Genomic DNA, 25,229 nt, shown 5'->3' with positions numbered 1-25,229 from the left:
CCCAGCCTGGCTTTTTCAGTTGCCCCTGAGCCCTTTAAGAAGGGCAGAATCTGGAAACGCCAAACAGCGAAGTCTAGAAACATAGCAATGGTTTACAGGCCGAATCCTTCAATCTGAGTATTCAGAATGTACATGGATTTTTCTCAAAACCTTTCCCTATTTCCTCTGCCAAGAAGGACGTAAATCAGTGCTCTGACGAGTGTGTGCCTGCCTGGGGAATGTTTTCCTATACAAGCATCTTCCAAGAGTGCAGTGGGACTTGGGACACCAGCGCATGTCAGTCCAACTTCTCACTCCAGTGACAGTTACATCCATTATCATTCAGGTTCTCCTCTCTCTGTTTCTGCTCTGCAGATCTCTGAATGGTCTTGTTATTCCCACCACCACTTTCCTGCCTGCCCGGTGTGCTTACCTCGAGATGTTTTCAGATCAGCTTTTATATTTGTCTGGAAGAGGAAGGAATAACAGGCCCCCGCCCCAAAGAAACATGCTTCTTTCCTTTGTGTAGCATCTGTGTCTCCTGCTTTCATTTGCACTCAACAATATTCCCTTTGTTTGTGATGAGTTACACTGAAGTTGCCTGAGGGGGAAGGGGAATATTTGGCAGCTCACCAGATTTTGCTTCTAATTCTTCTCAACCTGCCACTAAATGTCTGCTTTTCTTTTGTGAGGATAGGCAGACTTTTCCCACCACACAGGAATCAAGAATCTGCTTCCCTGTTAGTACATTTCAAAGCGAAAGATGGTACCATCCTGACCGACGGACTGAGCATTACAAAGAACTCTACTCAAAGGATGCCATTATCTGTGATACCTCCTTAGCTGTCATTCCCCAGCTTCCAACGATGCAGGAGCTGGATCAAACACCGACTCTCAAAGATGTAGAGAAGGGTATCAAAGAGATTGTATCTGGGAAAGCAGTAGGCAATTATCAGATCCCTCCGGAGCTCGGAAAGGCAGGGGGGAGAAAGCTTGTGAGCAACATCCATGCACTTCTCTGCACCTGCTGGGAAGAAAGCCACATACCTGGATCTGAAAAATGCAAACATAATTACTTTGTACAAAAATAAAGGGGACAGAGCAGACTGCAACAACTACCCAGGGATATCTCTGCTCAGCATGGTGGGCAAGGTGCTTGCAAGGGTCCTGCTGAAAAGACTCCAAGTGCTTGCTCAGAGAGTTTATCCTGAGAGCCAGTGTGGGTTCAGAGCAGGACATTCTACGACTTGTCTATGTGTCCTTCACAATGCGCTTGTTGCAAGAAAAAAGGTGTGAACAACAGGCACCTCTCTATGTAGCATTTGTTGACCTACAAAAGGCCTTTGACACAATTAGCAGGAATGGCATATTCAAGATCCTGTCAAAAACTGGCTGTCCACAAGAAGTGCTCTTCCTATTTAAGGAGTTCCATGAGGGAATGAAGGCAACTATCCAGTATGAAAATGAAACATTGTCTGAGTTTAGCATAGATCCTGGCATGCAGCAAGGCTGCGTCTTAGTGTCTATTGACTTTGGCATCTTCTTTATTCTTCTTCAGTACACTTTTGGAAATGACCAATCTGGCACACTAATTGAATCGAGGAGAGACAGCAGCTTGTTCAACATCAGACGATTTCAGAGCAAAAGGAATGTCACCCAGCGCACTATTGGGATCTGCTCTTCGCTGCATTCATCTCTAACTCACCTGATGAACTGCAGATCATGATGAATAAATTCGCTGATGCATGTATCAAGTTTGGCATGGTCATCAGTAGCAAGAAAACAGTTGTCATGTCACAGGGTACCAACATCCCACCTAACCTCTATGTCAGTAATGAAACTCTGGACACTTCTTGCTATCTTGGCTCAGCTTAAACCAGCTCAGTAAGCCTTGATAGAGAACTTCATGCAACTATTGGCAAAGCCTCTGTCACCTTTGGAAAACGTACCTCACATGTCTGGAACAAGCTGCTAACCCTGAACACAAAGGTGTCCGTTTATCAGGCTTGTGTCCTCAGTACCCTCCTTTATGGCTGTGCAAGCTGGGTCAGGTACTCCAAGCAGAAGCGGAGATTGAACAGCTTCCACCTTCACTGTCCCTTGGAGTCACTTGGGATCCATGGATCACTAACAACAAGATCCTTTAGAGAAGCGGCCTACAGTCTATGCAGACCATGCTGGATGCTCGCAGGCTTCACTGGCTAGTACACTTGGAGCATATGCCTCAAGATTGTCTGTGGAAGGCTGTGCTTTATGGCCAACTCAAGAACTACTCGCAGCACAGAGGAAGGCCATAGCTCCGATACAGCAACACGGTCAAGCAAGATCTCAAGAAGTTCAGCATTCCCACTGACAGCTGGGAGAAGCCTGCCCACAACTGCTCAGTCTGGAGAAAAAGAGTCAAGGCTGGTGCAGTCATCATGGAGAACCATCAGAGAGCCCAGGCTGAGGCCCACAGGTGAGCCAGAAAGCAGAGTGTGCTCCAACCTCCATCTGCCGCGCGGGCCTGGTGCCACTGTGGAAAGTCTGCCGCTCGCGCATTGGGATCTTCTCTCACACCACTATCAAGCACTATTGACTGACTGACTGGCTGACTTCGTCGTGCTTCCTTTCATCTTTCAAGATGTTGAATGGCCACATGATACGTTTCCAAGTACAATAGGTGGCATCTCCTCAGTTTTTCTCACAAAACCAATCAAAGCCAGGATCCCACACCTGGTGAACTAACAGGTTAAGTGGGCCTTGGATCCACCCTGGAAAGGTTCCCTTTCTCTCAGCATCTCCCACCCTGAACAGACACTCCTGCTTGTACCTTTGTCTTCATCCCACTCAAATCTTTGCTCTACTGCAAGGCAGCCAACTGACAGCCATCTGTCTGTACGACACAGAACAAAGTTTCAAGGTAGCAGAAAATCACTGCCTGCACTTTTTGCAAAGCACTTTGGGGTAGACAGTGTGTGAGGGGCACTACATAAAACCATATCCTCTTTTATATTTTTCCATCTTGATGGGATTACCAGCCTCTGCTATGAATGCCTGAAAAGCCGCTAAGTATCATTTAAGATTTTGGCTCCCAATCCAATGAGGCAGTAGTTTTATTTATTTTTCTGTGGGGTATTTTTTTTATTTGCCTATTTTCAGTTTTAGTTTTTAACCACCAGATTAATACAAAAAATTTAGAGCAATCATTCGGTTTCCAAAAGGGCTTGCAGTGCACTCATTTCGACAGAGTTCTCGCCTAATGAGGACAGTGTCAGGTTCCCTCAAAAGCAGTTTGGCAAAGATCTCTTCAATCTTTTCTTCCTGGACAACAAGGAAGTACATTCATAGCATTCCAAGGCACCCCAGATGAAAAGGGAGGGAATTAATACGGAAGGCCCTGCATCGCAGATGACTTTATTGAAAGCAGACAGAATTGTTTCCGTATGGATTTCAGAAAGGTATCCTCCTCCCCAGTTTAAATCACTCCTCCAGCCCTCAAAAAAAAAAAAGGCAAAAACCTGTCCAGTGCTGGGATTAAACTGCATCCTGGGATTATTTAGTCTAGGAAGGAGAGGAGTTTATTGAAGTATTTGGGGATGTACAAGTATTAATAATATCTGATCGCCCCTCCTATTCACACTGTCTCCCAATAAGAGAATAAGTGAGTCACTTGTAATTAAAGGCTGGTAAACTTAAAACCATAAGAAAGGAAATAAGTCTGAACATAGTCCTCCTATGGAATTCACTGCTGCTGGAGGTCAGAGAGTCACATACGGTGGCCGGATTTTAAGTGTCTGGCTATAATGTTGTGATTCGTAATTACATTTGTAGTCTGACCTGGTGTTTTAGGGGTAATCACGCTCCATGGTTTCAGATGGTTGAAGTAAGGCTAGAGGCCAGCCCCGAGCTCCCACTTTCCACATACATTATTGGGGAGGGGTACGGGGGGTGCAAGTGAGAAGTTACCTTCTTAAGCATTCAGAATAGGCCACCCACTGGGTAGGGCAGGGTAACAGACTGGTCACACGATTGGTCTGAACTGTCGTGGTGGATCCTAGGTTCTTATGACCCTGATGAAGCTCATCTTACCATAGCTTCTAAACTGAAATACCAGTAAATGCTTTTTATGCTGAAAATGGAGGACAATTTCTATCCCAGCCTCCTGTGGCAATAACCCCCTCCCCTGCCCCCACAGGTGGCAGAGGGTTTAGGATATACCCGGAGGTTCCTTAGAACATGTAACCACAGCCTCCAAACCCAGCAGTTCTGTAGCTCTAGGAGAAAGGGTGGGCATCAACTCAGTGTTCCTGTTCCTTCGCAGTGCTGGGTTGGCCCCTCGCCTTACCCAGCAGCATGCTGCACCTGTGCAACCCCCCCCACCCCATCTTCCAGCCCCCAGCCATTCACCAGAGTGAAGAACATGCATCAGACCCTTTACCTTTTAGAACCAGGCTCCACTTTTATTAGGCTCTACTTCAGTTAGGGTAAGTGTCCCCGGGAGCTTCCTGTTCCACAATGCTCCCAAATGACAACTCATCAGTGGAGGAGCCATAAATGTGAAACAAGCCAAGCCCCCAGGCACATGGTTTCTGCCTGCAAGTCCTTTGGCAGCTCGGACCACCTCCTCATGTAGCGCCCAGCCTAGCCATTCCGGAACCCAACCTTGTCTCAGCAATGTGGCTGGCTGCTTGTCATGGGAAATCAGCTTTTTTTTTGGGGGGGGGGGGGGCGGGGGGGAGGAAGTGTTAATAAAAAGGCAAATTCAAGGCTCATGAGATTATAATTACTATTCTAAGTAGCTGTGTGAGAAGTCAAGCATCCTTTATTAAGGATGATCCATACCTAATAGTTAAAAAAAGCCCGTGCCACAGCTATACAGTACTGTGCAAATTCCTGGGGGAGGCTTGCTTGGTATTGAGCGGTCCAGCAGGGCAAACCCAACGCCATTTGACTGGAAACAGAAACTAGAAGTGTTGGTTGTCATGGAGGTCCTGGCTGAAACACCCAGCCATCTTAGAACCCAGTGCTGCTAACACTTACACAGGGATGACTCTCGTTGTGTGAATCGTCCCATTGAAGTCAGTGAAACTCCTCAGGGAGACTGCTCTCACCTAACTATAGTTGAGACTCTGATACAAAAGGAGACAGGTACCAAAGGTCCAATGCTCTACTCTCTTTATGTGACTGGGAGGGAGCAAGAGGACACAGGCAAAGAGACACAGAAGGGGAAGTCTCATTGAAGTCAATGAGACTACTCACATGAGTAAAGTCACTCACTTGTGTAAGGGATGGCAGGATCTGGTCCTCCATCATGAATGATCCAGAGGGGAAAGTTCTCCATGGTAACAACCAGCACCTGTGAGATTACAGGGAAGGAGAGGAAACAGACTGATCCATATTCTTCCTGATGGTTGGGGTGGGGAGGCGGATTTGCTATTTGCTTTATATAAAAAAAAAATAACAACCCTCTAGACTAACGCATAAGACATGACAGTACGGCCACTGGAGAAATGCTGTTGTTAGGGAAGTAGGTTGCCTTTTTTTCATTTCAGGTGCCAAGACACAAGCCTTAACTGATAAAATACACGGTTGTGGGTGTATCTTAATATATCGCCTGAACAGATCAGTGATGTCTGTCCCCACATTGTGCATGAGGAACTTCTCTTTGGCACACAGCAGCTCCAGGGCTGACAATCCTGAACATCTCACCAGTGCTGCTAAATTTAATTAGTTAAAAAATGAGAAATCAGTGCCTAATCCTCATTTGTTACCATGTAGAACTTTCCCATCTGGATCATTCATGATGGAGTGCCCAGTCCTGCCATCCCTTACACCAATGAGTAACTTTACTCATGTGATTTGTCATGGCTAAAAGTGGGACTACTCATATGCCAAGAGTTTGCAGAATCAGACCTTAAGAGTATCACCTCTTGGATGCTGAAGATAACAGAACTGGTCAGATTCACAGCTGAGCTCTCTACTAACCAAAACCATTCAGCTACACAGATCATACCACAGCAGTAGTTCCATGCAGCTGCACCATGAACTGTATGGGTTTATTCAGTATGTGCACTTGTCAATGCACAACTCAGCAATACTTCACATTTTTTGAAGTCCAATTGTTCTCTCACCTTAAAAACACAAAGCTCTGCATTCTTGATCTCCAAAAGACTCTTGCATAGCTGTTGATTATATAATTCTCTAGTCAGTGGCTAGCTAGTGCCAGGGTTTTTGAGGCACTGTTACCATCAGCGCCATCCTATGATGCCCTCAGGCTAGTTGGGAATAAACGGTGTTGACTGGCAGAACAGAAACGAAGGGTTTGATTTATAATAGTTTACAAATCCATGCAGTGGACAGGGAGTCTAAGACTTTGACAATTGACATGTTCTATAATGTGTGCTGGGTATCTCCACAAGTAGCAGGTTTTACAGGAACCACAAATATCTTGAACAGAGACAGACACTTCACCTTTAACATGAAACCCAATACTGAGGGGAGAAAAGAAAACTGGTTTCATTCCATATCAGGCTCACATGTTTGTACTAGTGGGTAACAAAATATTTGCCACAAATCTGAGCTATTTTTTTTTGCAAGTTAAAACTAGTCTGGTTTTCAGGAAATCTTCATGTTAAAACAGGACCATTTGTAGAAAAGTTGGGTTTACTGTGTGGCATTTCTCAATTTTGCACTTTTTATGCAGCCAAATTAAAAATTTTTTGGTGAAACTGTAATGGAAACAGTGTGTCATGAGTGTGAAAACAGACAAAACACAATGGTAGAACATTTCACCACAGGAATGTTGTATTTTCATATGGCTCTAAGTTTGCCCCATCCTTTCAAGTAGGCACATCAGAGTGGGAGAAAGAAAACGAGGATCATGAGGGGTTATAATTGGAAGTCTGGAGAGGGAAAAGCCAGCAAACTAGCTGATTGTGTGGCCTTAGGAATTTCAATTTAGATTTCTTTTCCCACTCCTTTCATCAATTTGTACATACAGATATGATAACGGTAGCAGAGTTCCATTATTCACTATCCAGGCTCATTATCCATCCCCTTTCAGTCTGTATAGCCAACAATTATTCAGTTCATTATTTATTACTATGTCACCAGAGATTGCATAGTTTATTTCTTTATACACTTATTTTTTTAAACCCTCTCTGCTGACATGTTCCCTGTTTCACCTAGCTGACCAACAGAGCAAACTGGCGCAAGCGTGCTTCTGAATAACCAGATATACCAGACTAGCATTATCCACTGATCTCTGGGGAATTGTATTTCAAAGCCTCTTTGCAGTTTCTTGACTGTCCAGCCATAAAATTATAAAGAATGAATCCAGACAACGTTTATTTAACAGGGGGAAGATGAGCTTCTTGTTTGCCTACCTGTGCACCAAACCATCTAAACAGGTCTAAGCCCAATTTTCTCAGTACCACCTTGGACAATAAAATGACCTGCCTGGCTGATTCTATGACTATCCTGAATGGCTAATGCTTCTTAACAGCCCGAACACCTTTTTACGCCACAAGCTTTGCAGTAAAGCATGTAAATCATACCATATCTTTGCAATGCAGACAGAGGGGCTCCTCCTCTTCTTCCTTAGCCACCTTCTATGTTCATCTCCTGCAGAAGACACTGCACACTGTAGTCTTGTCCTTTTCAGAAACTAAACCCTGCGGTTCTTAGGCATAATCCATTTGCAGGGCTTTTGCACGGGGTTTGCAGAAGAAACCACACACACACACACAAAAATTTAAAAAAAAAACTTCATCTACTAATCAATGTCTCCTCTCTCCATTTTTATCTCCTTTTTAATTACAACCAGATGTTGTCACTCCAGGGTGCCTATCCCAACCAATATGCACTGCTCAGCCGGGGCTTTTTGCAATTTCTACCTCCTGCTAATTATTCCAAAGAGTGTTTGGTTTTCATAAATCCTTGCTGGTAAGTTGTCATCAAACTTTACAGAAGGGTCCAGTGTGTGTTATTTTTTCCTTGCTGGAACTGTTCTTAGCCGTGTGCTGGATGGGTGCACGAGTGTGAGGAGTATAATCTGGTATTATGGGCCCAAATGCACTTCAATAGCTAGTGCATATCCACAGTGTACAACTGGCAAACTTCAACTGCTAGTTTTAAAGTGTATAACAGCCCGGCAGTCCAGACCCACCTCCCTGTGGGGAGGGGAGAAGAGGGGGGGGGGGCTGCCAGCTACTTTGAAGAGGCTCTTTTCACAATAAAAGCCCTGCCTGCTTTCTTAAACACTGAGGCTACATTTAGCAAAAAAACACACAGGTAAAGAAAAGCTAGAAGAAATAAGCTACCCCGGCCTTCAGTGGCACAGACCATAGGAAACACATTGCGGGATTGTATTTATCCTAGAGTTTCAATAGCAGACTAGTGAAAGCAAACGATAACTAACTGCAGAGATGCTTGAGAAGACATCCTTTGCTTTTTATCCAATTATTTTTGCTTTCCATTATGACATAACAAAGGGCTGTGTCATATAGTGCTATACGTGTTCAAGCATACTGGGACATTGGGACAAAACTTCTATACAATCTGATAATAAAATTATCAAAAAAATAATGCTTTGGCCTGGCTACTGTAGCGGCTTTCATCAGCTCAGGAGCTCAAAGCATCTGATAAACAGTATTTCACTGAAGCCTGGATTCTGCCTCCCCTTCAGAGAAGTAGCTCGCTTCACACGCACTCCTGTTCAGCGAGGCACGGCCTGCGCCATACTGGAGGCATTTGCAAGGGTAAACAGCATTTTTTCCCCTCAGCCAATTGAAATACCCCTGGCAGTCATATAACTTTCAGTGAGCCAACAATTAGTGCTAGTTAGCCCTCCTGTGATTTGTAGGGTAACCCCCAACAGAGCCCCAGTCAGTGCAGGCTCGGTTGACTGAGGGCCAGCGTGGATGCAACGTGCTGGCCCAAAGTGTGGGCTGTTAGCTGGAGCAGCTCTCCTCTCTGCCAACTCCCTCAGGCAGCAAACGCCTGAGTTCACCAGGTGAAACTGCCCCCTATGCACCACAGTATCTCCCTTCCCCCAGAACTCCCACCGTACGTGCCTGCTCTCCAGAAGTGCCCCTGTCCTCTCAGCCCCACACCCTAAACCCCCACCCTGGTGCCCATTATTCCCTCCCATCACCATCCCCAGAAATACTTTCCCACTCCAGCTCCACAGGTCCTTAACTGTACTCCCGAACAAATAGGTTGACCAGACAGCAAGAGTGAAAAATCGGGACAGCGAATGGGGGGTGGGGGGAATAGGTGCCTATATAAGACAAAGCCCCAAATATTGGGACTGTCCCTATAAAATTGGGACATCTGGTCACCCTATGGACAAGACACTCAGTCTCTGCCTCCTTCCCTCCAGCTATAGCCCTCTATAGTATCCCCTCTACCAGCTACAGCCCTCCACATGCCCTGCAATTGCCCAGCAATGCCCTGGCTATAGCCCTGCTCTGCAACTGAGCAAATGACCAGCTGGGACAGGAGTAGCAGGAGGGGAGCTGGTGAACGCTGCATTCCTCACCACTCCTGGCTACCAGCTCTCCTGCCCCGTCAGGCTAGGAAGGAGCAGGAGAAGGGAGCTGGTAGTTGAAGGGCTATGAGAAGAACAGCTTCCAGCTCCCTTCCTTCTGCTACAGCCCCAGACTGTGAACCACAGATGGTTCATGGAGAGATGACACCACCACAGTTTGAAGTCTGACAATCTCATACCAATGAACCACCTCTGAGTCCTCAGAGCAGGACTGGTGAACCAGCAGTGATCCACCTGTCCGCTTCAGCACGGGGGTATTAATGGAGGTGGAGGAACCTGGGGGCATGGCCAGAGGGAAGGGGATACTGCTGGGGTGTGTGGGGGAATACTGCGGAAAGCAGAGTGCAATCCAGAGTTAAATCATGGAGGAAGGAGTTTTAGAGATGGCAGGGAGGGTATTTCCAAGAGGGAACCCATTGAGCTCTGCATGTTCCCTTTGGGGACTGCAGCATTGCCAGCTCCGTTAGTGGGCCCTCTGTTGAACTTGGAAGTGAAATTCACCAATGTGCAGAGGAACAGGGCGAGGCTCTCAACACTGTTTAAACTTTGCACAGTGGGGAAGAAGAGCCAGCAGACCCAGTGGTCACAGAAGGGTGCCCACACAGACCCAGTTCCCTGTGGAAAGGGTGTCCCTGCCAGCCCGGCATCTCAGTTTAGAAGGTTACGATGGACACAGTGGCTCAGCACCCCGTGCCACTGGCACAAAGGTGTTCCACATAAATTCAGAACTCTTGGGCTTTATGAGGAAGGAGTGGATTTTGCTGCCCAGCAATAAGTCTGTCTCCTATATGGTTGCATTGAGGGAAGGAGGCCCCATGTCCAGTGATGAGCTGCCAAAATCTTAACAACCGGTTCCCTATAAAAAGTTCTGATTTAAGGGATGTGCCACAGTATGTATTTTTTGTATCAATAGGGTTACCACACCTCCGTATTTTCCCGGGAGAAATTTTTAAAATTCCAGGACAGTCCAGATTGTGGGGTCTTTTTCTTATATAGGCTCCTATTACCCGCCACCCCCTGTCCTGATTTTTCACACTTGCTGTCTGGTCACCCTAGGGTGTGCACATGTGTGGGTCCCAGCTGCTCCCTGCACCCCTCATTGAAGCAGGTGTGCAGGGTTACTGCCCTGGGAACTGCAAGGCATCAGTGCAGGGGCCAGCTGCAGAGAGGGGCATGGGGCAGAGCTAGCTGGAGGCAGGGGGTGCAGGGCTGGCTGCGGGCAGGGCAGGGGGTGCATGCGGCAGGGGTTGGCTGGGGACAGGGTAGGGGGTGTGGGGCTGGCTGCAGGCAGGGCAGGGGGTGTGGGGGTGGCTGGAGACAGGGCAGGGGATGTGGGGCTGGCTCTGGGCAGGGCAGGGGGTGCGGGGGGTGGCTGGAGACGGGTTGGCTGCGGGCAGGGTGGTGGGTACTCACGGGGAGAGCGGCTTGGAGCAGCCCGGGCAGCAGGATGTAGCCCAGGCCCAGCAGAACAGTGGGAGCCCCAGGGCCAGGGGTCGGGGGAGCAGCAGCAGAACCAGGGCTCGTGCCCAGGGCCAGGTGGCAGCCCACATGACTCCCGCAGCGCAGCGCCCCCGGCGGCCGAAGGAGGAATTACATCACTTCCTGGCTGGAGCCCACCAAAGCCTCAGTGCCCCCTGCAAGGAAGCAGGTTAACAACCGGTTCTAAAACTGCTTCAAAATTTAACAACCGGTTCGCGCGAACCGGCTCCAGCTCACCACTGCCCATGTCCTTTCCTTTCCCTTCCCTTTATACAGCCACAGAAGGGCAGCCATTCTTTGGCCCTTTTATGCTGTGTTGGACTATGACTGTATGGTTGATGCCCCAGTACCTTCACAGGCAGGGCCGGCTCTAGGATTTTTGCCGACCCAAGCAAAAAAAATTTTGGCCACCCCTGCTTTTTTTGTGTGCCCTCCTCCCCGCCCCTGGCTCCGCCCCAACTCTGCCCCTTCCCAACCCCTTCCCCAAATCCCCGGCCCCGCCTGCTCCCCCGGGCGTGCCGCATTTCCCCCCCATTGCTTCCTGTGGTTCCTCTACCGCCCTCCCCCGTTACTTCCTGCACTCCCCCCACCACCCTCGCTCACCTCCGCTCCGCCTGCTCCCCTGAACATGCCGCCACTCCGCTTCTTCCCCCTCCCTCTCAGGCGAGCGCAGGAAGTAACGGGGGAGAGGGGATAGAGGAACCGCTCCCCGCCCCAGCTCGCCTCCGCTCCACCGCCGCCGCCGCCTCCCCTGAGCACGCCGCAGCTCAGCTTCTCCTCCCTCCCTCCCAGGCTTGCCGCACCAAACAGCTGTTTCGCGCGGCAAGCCTGTGGGGGTGGAGAAGTGGAGCAGCGGCGGTGCGCTCAGGGGAGCAGGCGGAAGCGAGCTGGGGCGGCGGGGGCACATTTCTAGGGGCGGCAGGACCAGCGCCAGAATGACGCCCTAGAAATGTGCCACCCCAAGCACCTGCTTGTTTTGCTGGTGCCTAGAGCCGGCCCCGTTCACAGGCACCTTATAGTTATTACATCGTACTACCCCAGTGAGCAACCAGTGAAATAAACAAGATCAAGACACATTATTATTTACTTATATTACGGTAGCATCTGAAGGCCTCAACTGAGATTGTGTTCAGAGCCAGTCGTGAATTTTTCAATTAAACCTTTTTTTTTTTAGCCAAAAGATGCTGATTTGTCAAAACCAGAATGGTTTGTGAAATAGTATCTGGTTCAATTAAACTCACAAATTGAAACATTTTTGGTTTTAAAACAAGTTTTGAGATTGTAGAACGGAAAAATGTTGGTGTTTTTTTTTAGTCAAAGTTACTTTTTGTTTTGAAATGTTAATGAATTTTCACGGATAAATGGGCGGAGGTAGGTTGAAATCAAAATGAACCATTCTGATTGACCTGAACCAAAAGCCTTTTTTGGATTTTTGGTTTGCGACATTTGTTTGACATTTTTAATTTAATGTCCCAATTTGGGATGGAAAATTTGAAATGTCAAAAATCGCTCATGGGATGAGAAAGCGGTTTCCCACCCAGCACTATATGTGTGCTAAAAGGAAACAGAGGTGACATGGCCAATGTTACACAATGGGATTAAAACCCAGGTTCCCTGAGCCCTTGTCTAGTGCCCAATTCACTGACCACACTGCCTCATTGGCATGTCTTGTAAGGCTACACAAAGAGTTAGACAGTTATAAGTAAAGGTCACAATATAATGCTTCCTGACTCTCACTGCACTTAGTCCTTCCAGGCCCAGAGATTTTTAATTCCTTCGTGGACTCTTGTTTATATATATAGAGAGAGGCTCCTAACATCCCTCATCGCTATTCAAACTCCAAATAATAACTAGGATACGAGGTGAATTAAAGGTCAGACATAAAAGAAATGAGTCTGACTTGCACTCACGCAGCATGATTTATAACCCGCACGTTAGCATAAGCCAGCTAGCGAAGTAAATCAACTAAACCAAGCACTGAGCTCTGCCAGCTGGGCTCTGAGAACACTCTAGGTCACCTTTTGCCTCTTGGTTTCATTACTGATATGGCAGGAGTTTTATTTTTTACTGGCCCATCACATCATTTTTATTAATTAAATGTTTGGGATGCTTTTGTGGCAGTGGAAGCCCCATATTGCTTGTAATGATGCTTGCCTACACTGCCATCTAGTGGTAAAGCTGTATACTGATATACCCCTAAAACCATTCTTATTAAGGCCTGGAACAGCTTCCATTTAAGTCAATAGGAATTTTTCCACTTACCTCAGTAGGAGCAGGACTGAGACCTAATTAATTAAAACTTACAACATTCCTGAGGCACAAGTAAATATTTTGGTCCCCTCCACAATGTGCTCATTTCCTTAACAGTCAGTGGGTTTCCCTGCACTTGCATGTTCAAAAAACTGCATTTGCATGTGCAAAAAGGCAACTGTGCATACAAATGCTGAAGTGATCAAACCAGCCTCTAAAACCTACACATGTGGGCCAGATCCTTAGCTGGTGTCCAGGGATGCGGGAACAATTTTTATCGTGGGTCTGTTGAGAGCCATTGAACCAAACTGTAAACCCTGCACAGAATGGAAACCACCACTTCAAGCCAGAGGGCGCTGGGGGGAGGGGCAGAGGGGGAAGGTGTGCAGCAGCACCCCAGCACCCCTAGTTTCAGCATCTATGCTGGTCTAACTCAGAGTGGCTTCGTTGGCCAGTGGCGCTGCACTGGTTTACACTAGCTTCGGATCTGTTCCACAACTTTTATGCACACCTATTTGCATGGGTAGATGGTTTCATATGTGTGTGTCCAAATAAGAGGGTTTGCATGTACAAACACATAAAACTGGATGTACAAATGTAAAGGCTGCCTTAAAAATTGTCCCTAAAAGGTAAACGGGGTTTAGTGGTGAGGAGTAGGGTTTATCCTCAATGTAAAGTGAATACAGGAACTGTTTTAACTGCTAATAGCACCTCCACTGTTGCTGGGTAGTGGAGAATTAACCTGCAGGTCAGACGCAAAAGATGTATTTGTAACATATTTCAAAGCAATACCTTACCAATAACCTGTATGATGCTGAAGAAAGCAACTGGAACTATCCCCTTCTAGCACAGCTGTATGAGGCTACTGAGAAAGAATTGTGGGCCAAACACAAGTGTATTCTCCCCGCATTCTATAGCTAGCCATTAATGATGGATGCCTACTATGGAGTATTTGAGCAGTCATCCCTAGGAAGCTGCACCAGAAGTGCTGGAAGAGCTGCATTGAGACTATCAAGGGGGGGTTAAAATGAAAGCGTTGCCAACAAGTTAGGTCTGGTGGCCAGACATCAATATCCACACTGAAAAGTTGGCTAAAGGATGTACAGTCTGTCAACATACACAGTTTACACAAAGAAGGCGTCAAGCCACACATGGGCGTGGCCAAGCTTACCATGATAGTGCATACACATGGAGTTCATGGGACCTTTCCTAGGCCACATGGCCCTTGTTGTGATCAGTGACTGTTCAGAATGGCTGGCAGTAGGGTGGATGCTATCTTCAGTAGTACGTAGCAGGGTAATATCATACACTTTGCTCTTTCTGATTTTTAGCTCTCACCCTTCAAGTAAGAAAATAGCTAAATATTCACTAACATTGTACATGACCTTCCAATGGCTGAGGGCCCCCAGGTTATTAGATGAATTGCCCTTTCAATCAAATTGCCCCCTGCAAACACTTGCTGGCTGCTGTAGAAAGGGTCCAACAGGAAAAAAAAGAAAGGAAGCCCAAACTATGGATTTGCAGAAACCTAAATTATTCCAGATATGTCTGTCTTATCTCCCTGTATTTTATCTACCTGGGATCTAATAAAGAACAAACATTGGCTCTGATACTCCACTACTTTACCCCTTGTGTAGTCTTTGACACCTGTGCAACATGGGCATACTAAGTTACCAAACCAGGATGGTACCATTTTTTCACACCAACCTTGCACTCTCTATCAAGAGAAGTCAAGTCATGCACAACATGCAAGACAGTAGAAAATAAGTCCCCTGGAGTACAGTGCTTAGACACTACTGGGAGGGAGGGAGGGATGAATGGATAACAGGAGCACAACCATAATTTTCCTAATGAGTGGGCCCAGTGTTCTCCCTCAACTGCTCTGCACCCAGCCTCAAGCTCTCTCCCACTGTACTCAGCTCCACACACTCCTCCCCACACTGTCCCAGCACCCAGACCCAGACCCACACTTTCCATCCTGCACCCAGACCCACACCCACTGCCCCTCTCCCAGCTCTCGCTTCTGCACTCAGCCGAACGATCTCCCTGCCCCACACCCAGCACCCAGCTCTTACCCAGAGAGGCAGTAAAACTGGAGAGCACCTCCCCCACCAAGGTCCAGGCAGTTTGGGGAGCCCCAGACCCCATCTTGCTTCTGCAGCTCCACTTCCCCAGAAAGCACCAAAAGCCTGGCTCCAATCCTCCCACCATCCCAGGGACCGGGCTTTCCTGGTGCTCCCTGCTCTGCTTCTTCCCAGGGGCTGGAGGTGCCCACTGCCCATGGGTGCTGGAGAGACTGCAAAGGTGGGGGGAGCAAGCAGGTGCATGGGGTCACACCACCACTCAGACTTGGCCCAGCTGCCCCTCTGACAAATTTCCAGCTCCAGTCAGGTGGCCTGGAGGGTGGGCCTGGGCCCTTGGGAAACTCCTCCCCCCTCACCATGCCCTAGATAGATAGGTAGTTTTTGGGTACCACAGCCTTGGCTTTTGGGTACCACAGCATCTATACTGAGAACAGGCAGTTCCACACATTTCTTATCTGGGGGTGGAGGGAGGCAAATAGAAGTGTATTTGTCTGCAGTGTTATTTTAGCTGAGCTGCATCTGTTTGCCTCACCATTCATTTCCTTTTGGACTCAATTACTTGCCTTTCCTTTTTTTTTCTTCTGAAATGTTTCTATTTATATGCAATTTCCTATCACAATGATTCGGGCTGGGAGAACACGGTTATTCTGTGGGGAGGATTGGCATTGTGAATTGTGATTGACGTGCCAGGTGATCCATCTCGTCTTTCCAGCTTCCCTCTGCATGCAAATAACCATTTATAATGCATGCCTGACATCTGAAGAATTTGCTGTCAGCACTAGGCACGGACCACTGCTGGAAGCAGGATGGCAGACTTGAGGGATCATTGGGCTGAACTTGTCTGGCAAACCTGACGGTCTGGGCTCCTAGTAAAAGTCCGTTCCCAGTATTTTGAAAGCTTGTGTTATTTATGTGGAAGGTTTGACTTGGGTTTGCAGCATAAAAATCAGATAGAATCCAGTGATACAGGAGAATAAAGATTTCTGCAAAGGTGCTACCCAGGGAGGCTCAGAGATTGGGCTCTATGCTGATATATAGCAGCCCGTAATCCAGCAGTGGCTGGCAGAGCTGCAGATGCAGCACCATCAAAGACTTTCATTGGAACTTGATGATAGAACGACTTTCCTTAACCTTGGCCACCCCATGCTCCTTCAGAGAGCAGAATTGGCAGATTTGTTCAGACTCAGACCCAGGATGGGAGGACTCTGTTTAATTACGGACTCTAAAGCAAAGAAGGAAGGCATCATACTTCAGCAGTTTATTCACTAGCTTCTCTTGGTGAGTGTATTCAGAGTCTCTGACCATAATTCGGTGCATCCATGCTAGTCATGCTGATTCGTAGTCTGAACTGCTACAGTTCTGCCCCACATCCACACAGTTGCAGTTGCTCTGCCACAAGCGAACCTATCCCACAATTCCTAGCACAATTTGTGAGAAATGTCAGCATTGCCTAGAGCATTGTGGGACTGTGGCGGCAGGACTATTGAAACCGTTGTTATGCCAGTGAGTCCTCCGTCCACACTAGCACTAAAACGGTGCAAGCTGAAATAGTGATTAACTGTCCTTGGGAATTCAACCAGAATCTCCACAGGTCTGGAAGTGGATTGTGCTGTGTGGAGCAGCTAATCTTCCGCTCTAACCACTGATATAGCCACCACATTCTGTAACCCCTGAAGTTCACACAGAGGGACTTCTGTAAGATATGGATGGAAAAGGAAGGATTATGCTGCTTGGGCTTCCCTACTCTGCCTGTGAGAGCCTGTCATCCCCTCTGCACAAGATAATAATGAGTGGGCGGAATGCAATGGCCCATAGTTATCAAGCCAACTAAACAAGGGCCCAGTCCCCCAGTGCCCAGCTCCATTCTGACTTGGTATCATTTCGCCATGCCTTTGCATGGTTGTGAACAACTACACAATGTGCCAGGCAACAGAGAATCAGGGCCAAAGGAGCTTTGCGCTCCTAAGTCTCTTAGCAGCTTTTGAAACTCCCACCACTAATGCCAATGGCTCCTATCTTACTCCCACTGCGGTCCATTGGCAACACTCCTGTGGGCTTCTGTGGGAACGGGAACAGGCCCCAGTTCTTACACAATAGCTTGAAAATGTTATCAGGAACTCCACCTGGAGATCTATGAACATCACAGCCTTTGAACTGAAAATTAGAAGGGTAGATATGCACGCTGGGAATGTAGCCAGATACATTCACTTTATAGACCAGAGGTGTTCAGAAGTTGCTGCACTGAGAATATATGTCACAAATCCATCAGCAGCTCTGAGTACGTGCTGGGTGGATGGAGGGCAAGTCATGTAGAAAACAGTCATTTCCTGACACACACACCCCTCCTTCAATAAATCTACTGGATACAGTAAATCAAGTTTCCTGACACCTGCAGACCAGCTATCATAGAACTAATTTCTGCTTTCCTCGAGGCAGATTGACTTTGCAGGAACAGGCTCGTCTCACACTCACTCTTGAGTGATACGAGAGGGTCGAAGCTATTTCCATGCGCCGAGGCACTCAGAAATGGCATCGTCAGACTCACAGCTTGGAACTGTTAGCAGCTGCTGCTGCTGGCTTCACTGCAGTGGTTTCACTGTTCACGGTGAGCTACATTTTCCTTTAGATACAGCCATGAGCTGCAGTCTCCCAGGAGGCACTGTGCTGCAGAGACAGCCCTCTGAGGGGCCATATTCCACACTCACTTTCCTTTGATGTGGCAGGCGAAATAAGTTATAACAACCCTTGGAAAGGGAGCAGTTTATATCACCGCCTTGCATCTAACCAGCAAGCAGGGGAACTGGAACAAAGACTCCACCCATTCGCAGCCCCTCTCTGCCCACATGCTCAAAGAGGGGGATCACTTGGTAAGCAGGACCTGTGCTCTACAACAGTCCAGCCTCAAGGTTTATTTAGGTCTGAGTTTGGGGGTGGGGCACCCACTCCCCAGCTTTCCCAAGTAATTTATGAGCATTTGGAAGATGATCTATTTCCTGAGTCTGACAGAATATACTAGAGCGTGATATACTTCCAGCAGAATTCTATAGCAGGGGTAGATTCTCTATCAAACTCTACGGGGAGGTTTAAATTTTATTCAGGAAGGATGACGCCATTAAATACTGTATGAAACTCTGTTGGTTGCATCCATAGCCAATTCTATAGGACTTTTCAATAAAGCACACCAAACTTAAGCAGAAGAACTGTGTTCATCCACACATTTCTCAGTACTGACTTCCTGAGCAGCCAGTTCAAATGAGGACCAAAAACATTCACCAAAGTGGCAATGAGATGCCAATGGGTGGGAGGTGAGGAGCAGCTCTGCTTTTGCCATCTTGTGGTTGGTGATAGCACACAATGGACAACCCAAAGGCAGATTATCATAAGTAAGGGTTAGCCAAGCAGACAGGAACCTCTCTAAAGCTTAGGGCAGATTGTTCTCTCACAAAAGGCGCTGTACCAAATTAACAGGAGCACACCCAAACCCAGCTTTGAATGTTAAAATCAGAAAGCAAGATATCTAGGAGGAGGGAACTTTTCAAAGGCACAAAGTGGAGTTAAGCTCCCAAACCCCATTGACTTTCCATGAAAGTTGAGCACCTCGCTTTCCTGTGTGCCTTTGCTAACCTGAGACCCAGGTCACACAGCCAGTCTGTGGCAGAGCCAGGAATTAGACAGCAAATATCCCAGGCCTGACTCCCCATTGCCCTGCCCCTGGTTAAGTTGTTTAAACCAGTGCAAAGCCCGTGTACAATGCTGTTTTACACACTCTTTGCACTGACGTAAATGTCTAAACAAGACATAGGGCAACAGAGAATCAGGCCTCCTGAGTCCCAGACCGAGACCCCACTTCCAGGAGAGCCAGCATAGCCATACTGACAAATTCCTGCTAGGACAGACACCGCTTATACCAGAAAAAAAACCACTTTTGTCAATATAGCTTATACCAGTTCCCTGAACAAAATAAGCTAACCTGGCAAAGGGACTTTTATGGCAGTGTTTCTGTACTACAGCTTTTGCTGGTATAGCAATATCACCAAAAAATCACTCCTATCCCACGTGACTCTACCGGAAAAACGTCTAGTGTAGACCCAACCCCAGTCTGTCTCGTGCCACAGGCTCATCCCTCATCTCTGGCACTCAACCTCGCCATAAAGGAAAAGCTAGACAGAAAAGGGAGAAATATATTGTTGATTTTTTCAAACTACACTTTGTTGGTCTGTTTCTTTCACTGTGAAGTTGAATCAGTTAATTGCCTTGGGTGGCTAAGGCAGTTAATGGGTGGCATAGACTTCAAAGAAACCTACAGAGAACAGAGAGCCATTTTTGCTTCTAGGAGAAGAAAAGTTGAATTATTCTTTTTCATTTGGAAATGTGTGAGGTTATAATGAGTTTGGGGGCCTACGAATGCAGCTTCCCATATCCACCAAGGTAATTATAAGCTTGAATGGATTTTTGAGGCCTGAACCCTACCCACATAAATCACTGCCTATCAGCCACTGCTTACAAATTAGCTGCTTAGAAATTCTTAGAATGTCTCATTTTTTTTAGTTATCTATGACATCTGTCAGTAATGGTCCTAGACTCCTTATTAAATCATAACTTTTGGTGCTGTATGAACAGCCTTGCTATGGCAGCCTTTCTTAGCATGAAAGAAAGCAAAATAAAGAGAGAAAGATGGAAAGAGTGGAAGAAGCAACATAGTGTTAGAGCTGGGTCTCTTTTGCAAAGTTTAGTTCTGGATTTCAAACACCCCAGTGGTTTGGGGTGTTCAGCTTCAGAGTTTGCTCCATTAGCAAAATTGAGATCTGGATCTTGGTTCAGATTGTGGCAACCCCCCCAACCCTTCCCACCACCACTACAGTTTAGGGCAACCCCCCTCAGTGGTCCAACAACCTCTCAGACTTCCAGCTTTCCAACCTTTCTTGGGTGGAGACTTGTGTCTTTCTCCCCCTTCCAGAGTGCACAGTTTCCTGCCTTAACTGTGTTGTTCCCAGCAGAGACAGGTTGCCAAGCACAACTGTTTGCTTTCTCTTCAGACTGATAGAGTGATTGTCAACAGTTATAAGAACCACACAGTTCTTTCAGTGCAAGATTACTTTAAGGTAAAAAGTACTACTGAAAAAATATATTAAAAACTATAAAAGAACCTACATGCATACTAAGAAGCTTATTAAAGTTCACCCCAACTCTAATATGGGCTCTGGTCCCCCTCGAGGGGTTTCCTTGTGGTTTACTACTGGGGGAATTCTGTGCCAAAAAAATAAAAATTCTGCATGCAATATTTTAAAATTCTTCAAAATTCTGCATATTTTATTTGTCAAAATAACACCATATAATCACACCAGTTTCAATTATTTTGGTAATTTATTTCAAAATACCTATCAACAAGTATGTTTGTAACAATACAGACAATGAAAAGATTCAGGATTTTTTTTTTGACAAATAGTTTCCTTACTAGGCATATTAATACATTTAAATTACATTTAAATTATAATACAGAACTGCATTTCCTGCACCACTCAGAATCAGTGCAAAGGCTTGCAGGAGTCAGGGATAACAGAGGAGCTGAAGGAGAGGGAAGTATTTGCTGGGAAGGAGTCTAAGAGTGAACTTCGAGGGTTGTTGGGTATAGGTGGGAGAAGTATGGAACAGGGTTTTTTGGCAGGGAAGGGATTGTTAGGGAGTCTCGCCCTGCAGACCCTGACAGACCCCTTGCCTCTCCCTGTCAGTCAGGCACATCTGCCCCTGTCCCCATGTGTCCCTACACCCCCCTTCCCCCATCTCCATGTGTCCCTGCACCCAGCTCAGCCACCCCTCCTCCCCCATCCCAGTGTGTCTCTGCACCCCTCTCCCCTCTGTCCCCATGTGTCCCTGAACCCCACCCCCCATCCCCATGTGTCCCTCCACCCCTCTCTGTCCCAATGCACCCCATCCCATATGGCCCTGCACCCCCACTCCCATTCAGCCCCTGCCCCAGTCTGTCCCCCCAACTAGCCCTGCTGAACTCTAGTCTGTGAGCCCTCACAGCAGCCCCGCATGCCTTGCTCTGTCTGTCCCCTCCATATGTGCCTACTCCCCTGGCCCCCAGGCAGGGCACTGTAAGGAATGCAGATTCTGCTCTCTCACTATTGGCTATTATGTCTGGTGAGTGGCTGCCTTCTGTTCTGGTACCACAATGGCCCTTAGTGGGTGAAAGGCATAACTGCAGCAATTCTCCAGCAGAATGTATTTTCTGTGGAAGAAAAAAATCTGTGTGGGACATGAATTCTGCATGTGCACAGTGGCACAGAATTTCCCCAGGAGTAGTGATTACAAGTTCTTCACACCTCCAGCTCCAGGGATTTCCTTATGGTTACAAGTTCATCGCAGTTTTAGCTTAGCACAAGCACACAGTTTTATGGGGCTTCAGCTGACCCATGTCCTTTCAACCCTTCCCAAATGATGGGAGCCATCTGTGGAGCAGGGATTCTGTCCACTTGCTGGATCAGGAAGAAGGCCCCGAACCAGTTTAAAACCAGGCTGTTTATCCAAAAATCCTTTCTGTGCTGTTCCCTGGAAAATCTAGTTTGAACTAGTGTATGCACATCTCTCCAAAGGGTGGCTTTGAAGGGGCAGATAACAGAGAAAGTATGTTTGCATCCCTTTCTTACTAGAGAAGAATATGTACAATGCCACAATAACACATACACAATTGCATTTTAATATAATGTGCCCCAAAGTTATTAACCCTAATTCAGTAAGGTTTAGCTTAATTCCATAGTTTGTTCAGGATTTTACAGGATATTGTCAGCCTGTCACAAAAATTGAGCTCTGAAGCTGGGTTCAGATTCTGACCAACCCTACCACCAACCAAGTTCTCTGGGTTTTTTCACGGCAGACAGGACCTGAATTTCTAATGTAAAAAACAAAGAGGAGAAAAAACTTGATTTTGCTGTGCATGTGGCAGATTTTTCTCCAGGTTTTCTTTATACATCACAAACAAATGTATTTTTATTTTTGCCTTTATGAGTCACTTTTAGCAATTATTAAATTTCCATAAACATGCTGAAGAACTTATCCCATTTGAGATGAATGGTGTAAATTCACATTTCCCTTGATGCTATTGTTTCAGTCAGTCAGATCTGGACTCTAGACAAAGCAGCCGGGGAGGGGGGGGTAAGCGGAAGAAAGGGGGGGGGAATTCACATCCTCAAGGGTATCTTTACAACCAGAGAGGCTACAATACTTTTTTAAATGAAACCTAAGATTCTGGAGAATACGGCAACATCTGTGGGAAGGCCATATATTTTCAGCATTTGCAGCTTTTACATGTCCCACAAGTTTCTGTTGCCCCCTGGTTATCATTATGACTCAAACACAAACATACAGAGAAAGGGACAAAACAGAGTTATTAAGCCTTTCAGGGGTACCTACTTATTCTTATAGCTCAAACCTAGAGTATATACTAAAAGCACTGTACTGCTTTTCTGACCACAAAATAGTCTTTGCAGGGTGCAAGCTGTGGCAATGTCAATGAGTATGATTTTTTAAAATGACAAGATTTTATATATCTGTCTCAATCACATTGCAAAATTTTCCTCCTGTGAGTGAGCTACTTTAGAAACCACCTGAAACTTCATCCAGAAGTGATTCTCGCCCATCGCATGTGTGTGATGTTTTCTGCCATATTGGGAAACCAGTTTTGAAATGGTTGCCTCTTGTAAGATATTGTAGGCAGCACAATCAAGATATATAACCCTTTGTGCCCTTCTCCATGCCACCCCTCTGTGCCGGGCATCTCCACACCAGTGTATCAAGCTACTTTTCTAAGTCCCCAGCCCCTTATTCATCACTTATTTCACAATGCCCACAAAAAGTGAACAGAATATGAGCTGTTATTCCTCTAGGTTTCTTAGTGTGTCCTGCCTTCACCACTTCTGTCATTGATTGTGCTTTCTCTGGGGCAGAAGCAGAGCACCAAGCACAGCACTTAAATATTTTGTATGTATTTCTTATGCAGATGCATCATAAGGGGTGAAAATCACCCCATGCAGAGGGCCTCTACACAATTCAAGTCCCAGTTTAGCCCTATTTCGAGTGTGCATTGCACAGGTCAAGTTCAACTACATTTGAACTCATTGTGAACATTACTGCATGTTGGCATTCCAGGCTATACTTCAGCTTGACATTGATGGTCTTGTTGCTAGAGAGTACTTGTCAAAGGCTTTTAGGGCCTGAGGGCCACAGCACTTAACCCAGATAAGGCAGCTGCTATGAGAGAAAAATTTTGACAGCATGAGCTCTCACCTCCCCAAGGCACTGACTGAGAATATTAACTTGCCCAAGTGGGAGTCCTAAATCTTTCACCCTCTCTTTTGTTCACAGCTGCCTGATCCATTTGTGTAGTAATTGTGAGCTAGTTCATACCCCCATGCGGGAATACCCTCCGTAAATTTTCTTTTCATGCTTCTTTGGGAAAAGGGAGGAAAGGTTCCATTCTCCCTCTGCCCTCCCCCCCCCCCCTTTGCAGAAGAAAGCAAGGTCTGTCCCACAAACCCTGCACAGAGGCATCCATGCTAGGCCTGCCCCCTTCACACATAGGTGATGGAACTAGGGGTGCTGGGTCTGCTGCTGCACCCCCTGGCTTGAAGCAGTTTCCATCATGCTCAGGGTTTAATGGCTGTCAGCACCCTCACTATACCAATTGTTCCAGTGCCCTTGCCTCCACAGCAACACTGGCCCTGCTCCCTGAAAGCCTGGCTCCATCAGAGTCACATGCCAGGCGCTCCCTTTAAAAAGCAAGGGGTTCCTCATGACAGGAGAGTGGAAATGTAATACAATCTCTGGCTCCCCACGTCCTCCGGAGCAGGGCACATACACGTTTTCAACTGCGGAAGCCAAGGGACTCTGACAGCCATCTCCTCCCCTGGCGTCAATCAGAGTAGTTCCACTGAAGTCAATGGAGCTGTGCCAGTTTGCACCAGCTGAGGATATGGCCCGGCATGAGGCAACATGCTTTCTCTGACTCTGTGCACACCTTAGACGATGCCCTGGAATGAGGCCGGGCTCCACAGGAAACAGCTATAACTACTGGCTCCCTCCGGTGCTACTGTATGTACAACCAGGGTAAAGCATGGTTCATGCACAGCTGCAGCCAGACTAGTTTATAACATCATTTGGCCAGCTAGTACACTAAACTGGGTTTGGATGGTCCCACACAGGGTTAAAAACCAGGCTGTAGTTCAAGCAGCGATCTAGGCTGGAATACGTTTTAAACAATGCCCCGTCCACAGCAACCAGCCAAAGAGTTTCAGCGTAGCCCAGTTGAGTTAGGGTTGCTAACTTTGTAATATTTAAAAACCAGACACTCCAGCAGGAGTGCTGGAACCTCCCCTTCCTCCCCAAAGGGCCAGCCACGTTACCAGGTCAGTAGAGGTTTGCATCTTACCCAAAATACCACACGACCAGCCAATCCTTTAGTGTGTCAAACTAAAGGTTTAGTATAAAGAAAAAAGACAGAACAAGCAGACAGATGTTAAATGGTAAAGCAGTAACATACATACAAAGACTTCAAAGTCCATATACCAGGTTCTTAGCCGTATTGGTGAATTTGCTGGCTTGAAAGTCCAGCTGATGATGGGTCATTCAGTCCTTTGTTCAGAGCTTCATTTGTAGAAAAGTTACTCCAGAGGTAAGAAGCAAGAATGAAGACAAGAAGCAAGCTTGAAGAAAAGAAGCAGGAATAAGACCAAATGGAGAAGATGCAGCTGCCTTTTATAGTATTTTGCCATGCAGCCTGTGCATCCTTTGTTCCAAACACAAGCTGTCCAGCACATGGCATGGAAAAACCTTAGTGTTCTGTCCCTACATGCCTGGCTGAGTCATAAAATGTAGTCCCCGGCCCTTTCAATGGGTTTGTTGTGCAG

The sequence above is a fragment of the Lepidochelys kempii genome, chromosome 2 (assembly GCF_965140265.1).
Source record: "Lepidochelys kempii isolate rLepKem1 chromosome 2, rLepKem1.hap2, whole genome shotgun sequence".
Taxonomy (NCBI): Eukaryota; Metazoa; Chordata; order Testudines; family Cheloniidae; genus Lepidochelys; species Lepidochelys kempii.
The sequence above is the reverse complement of the archived record's forward strand: the minus strand, read 5'-3'. Positions refer to the sequence as shown.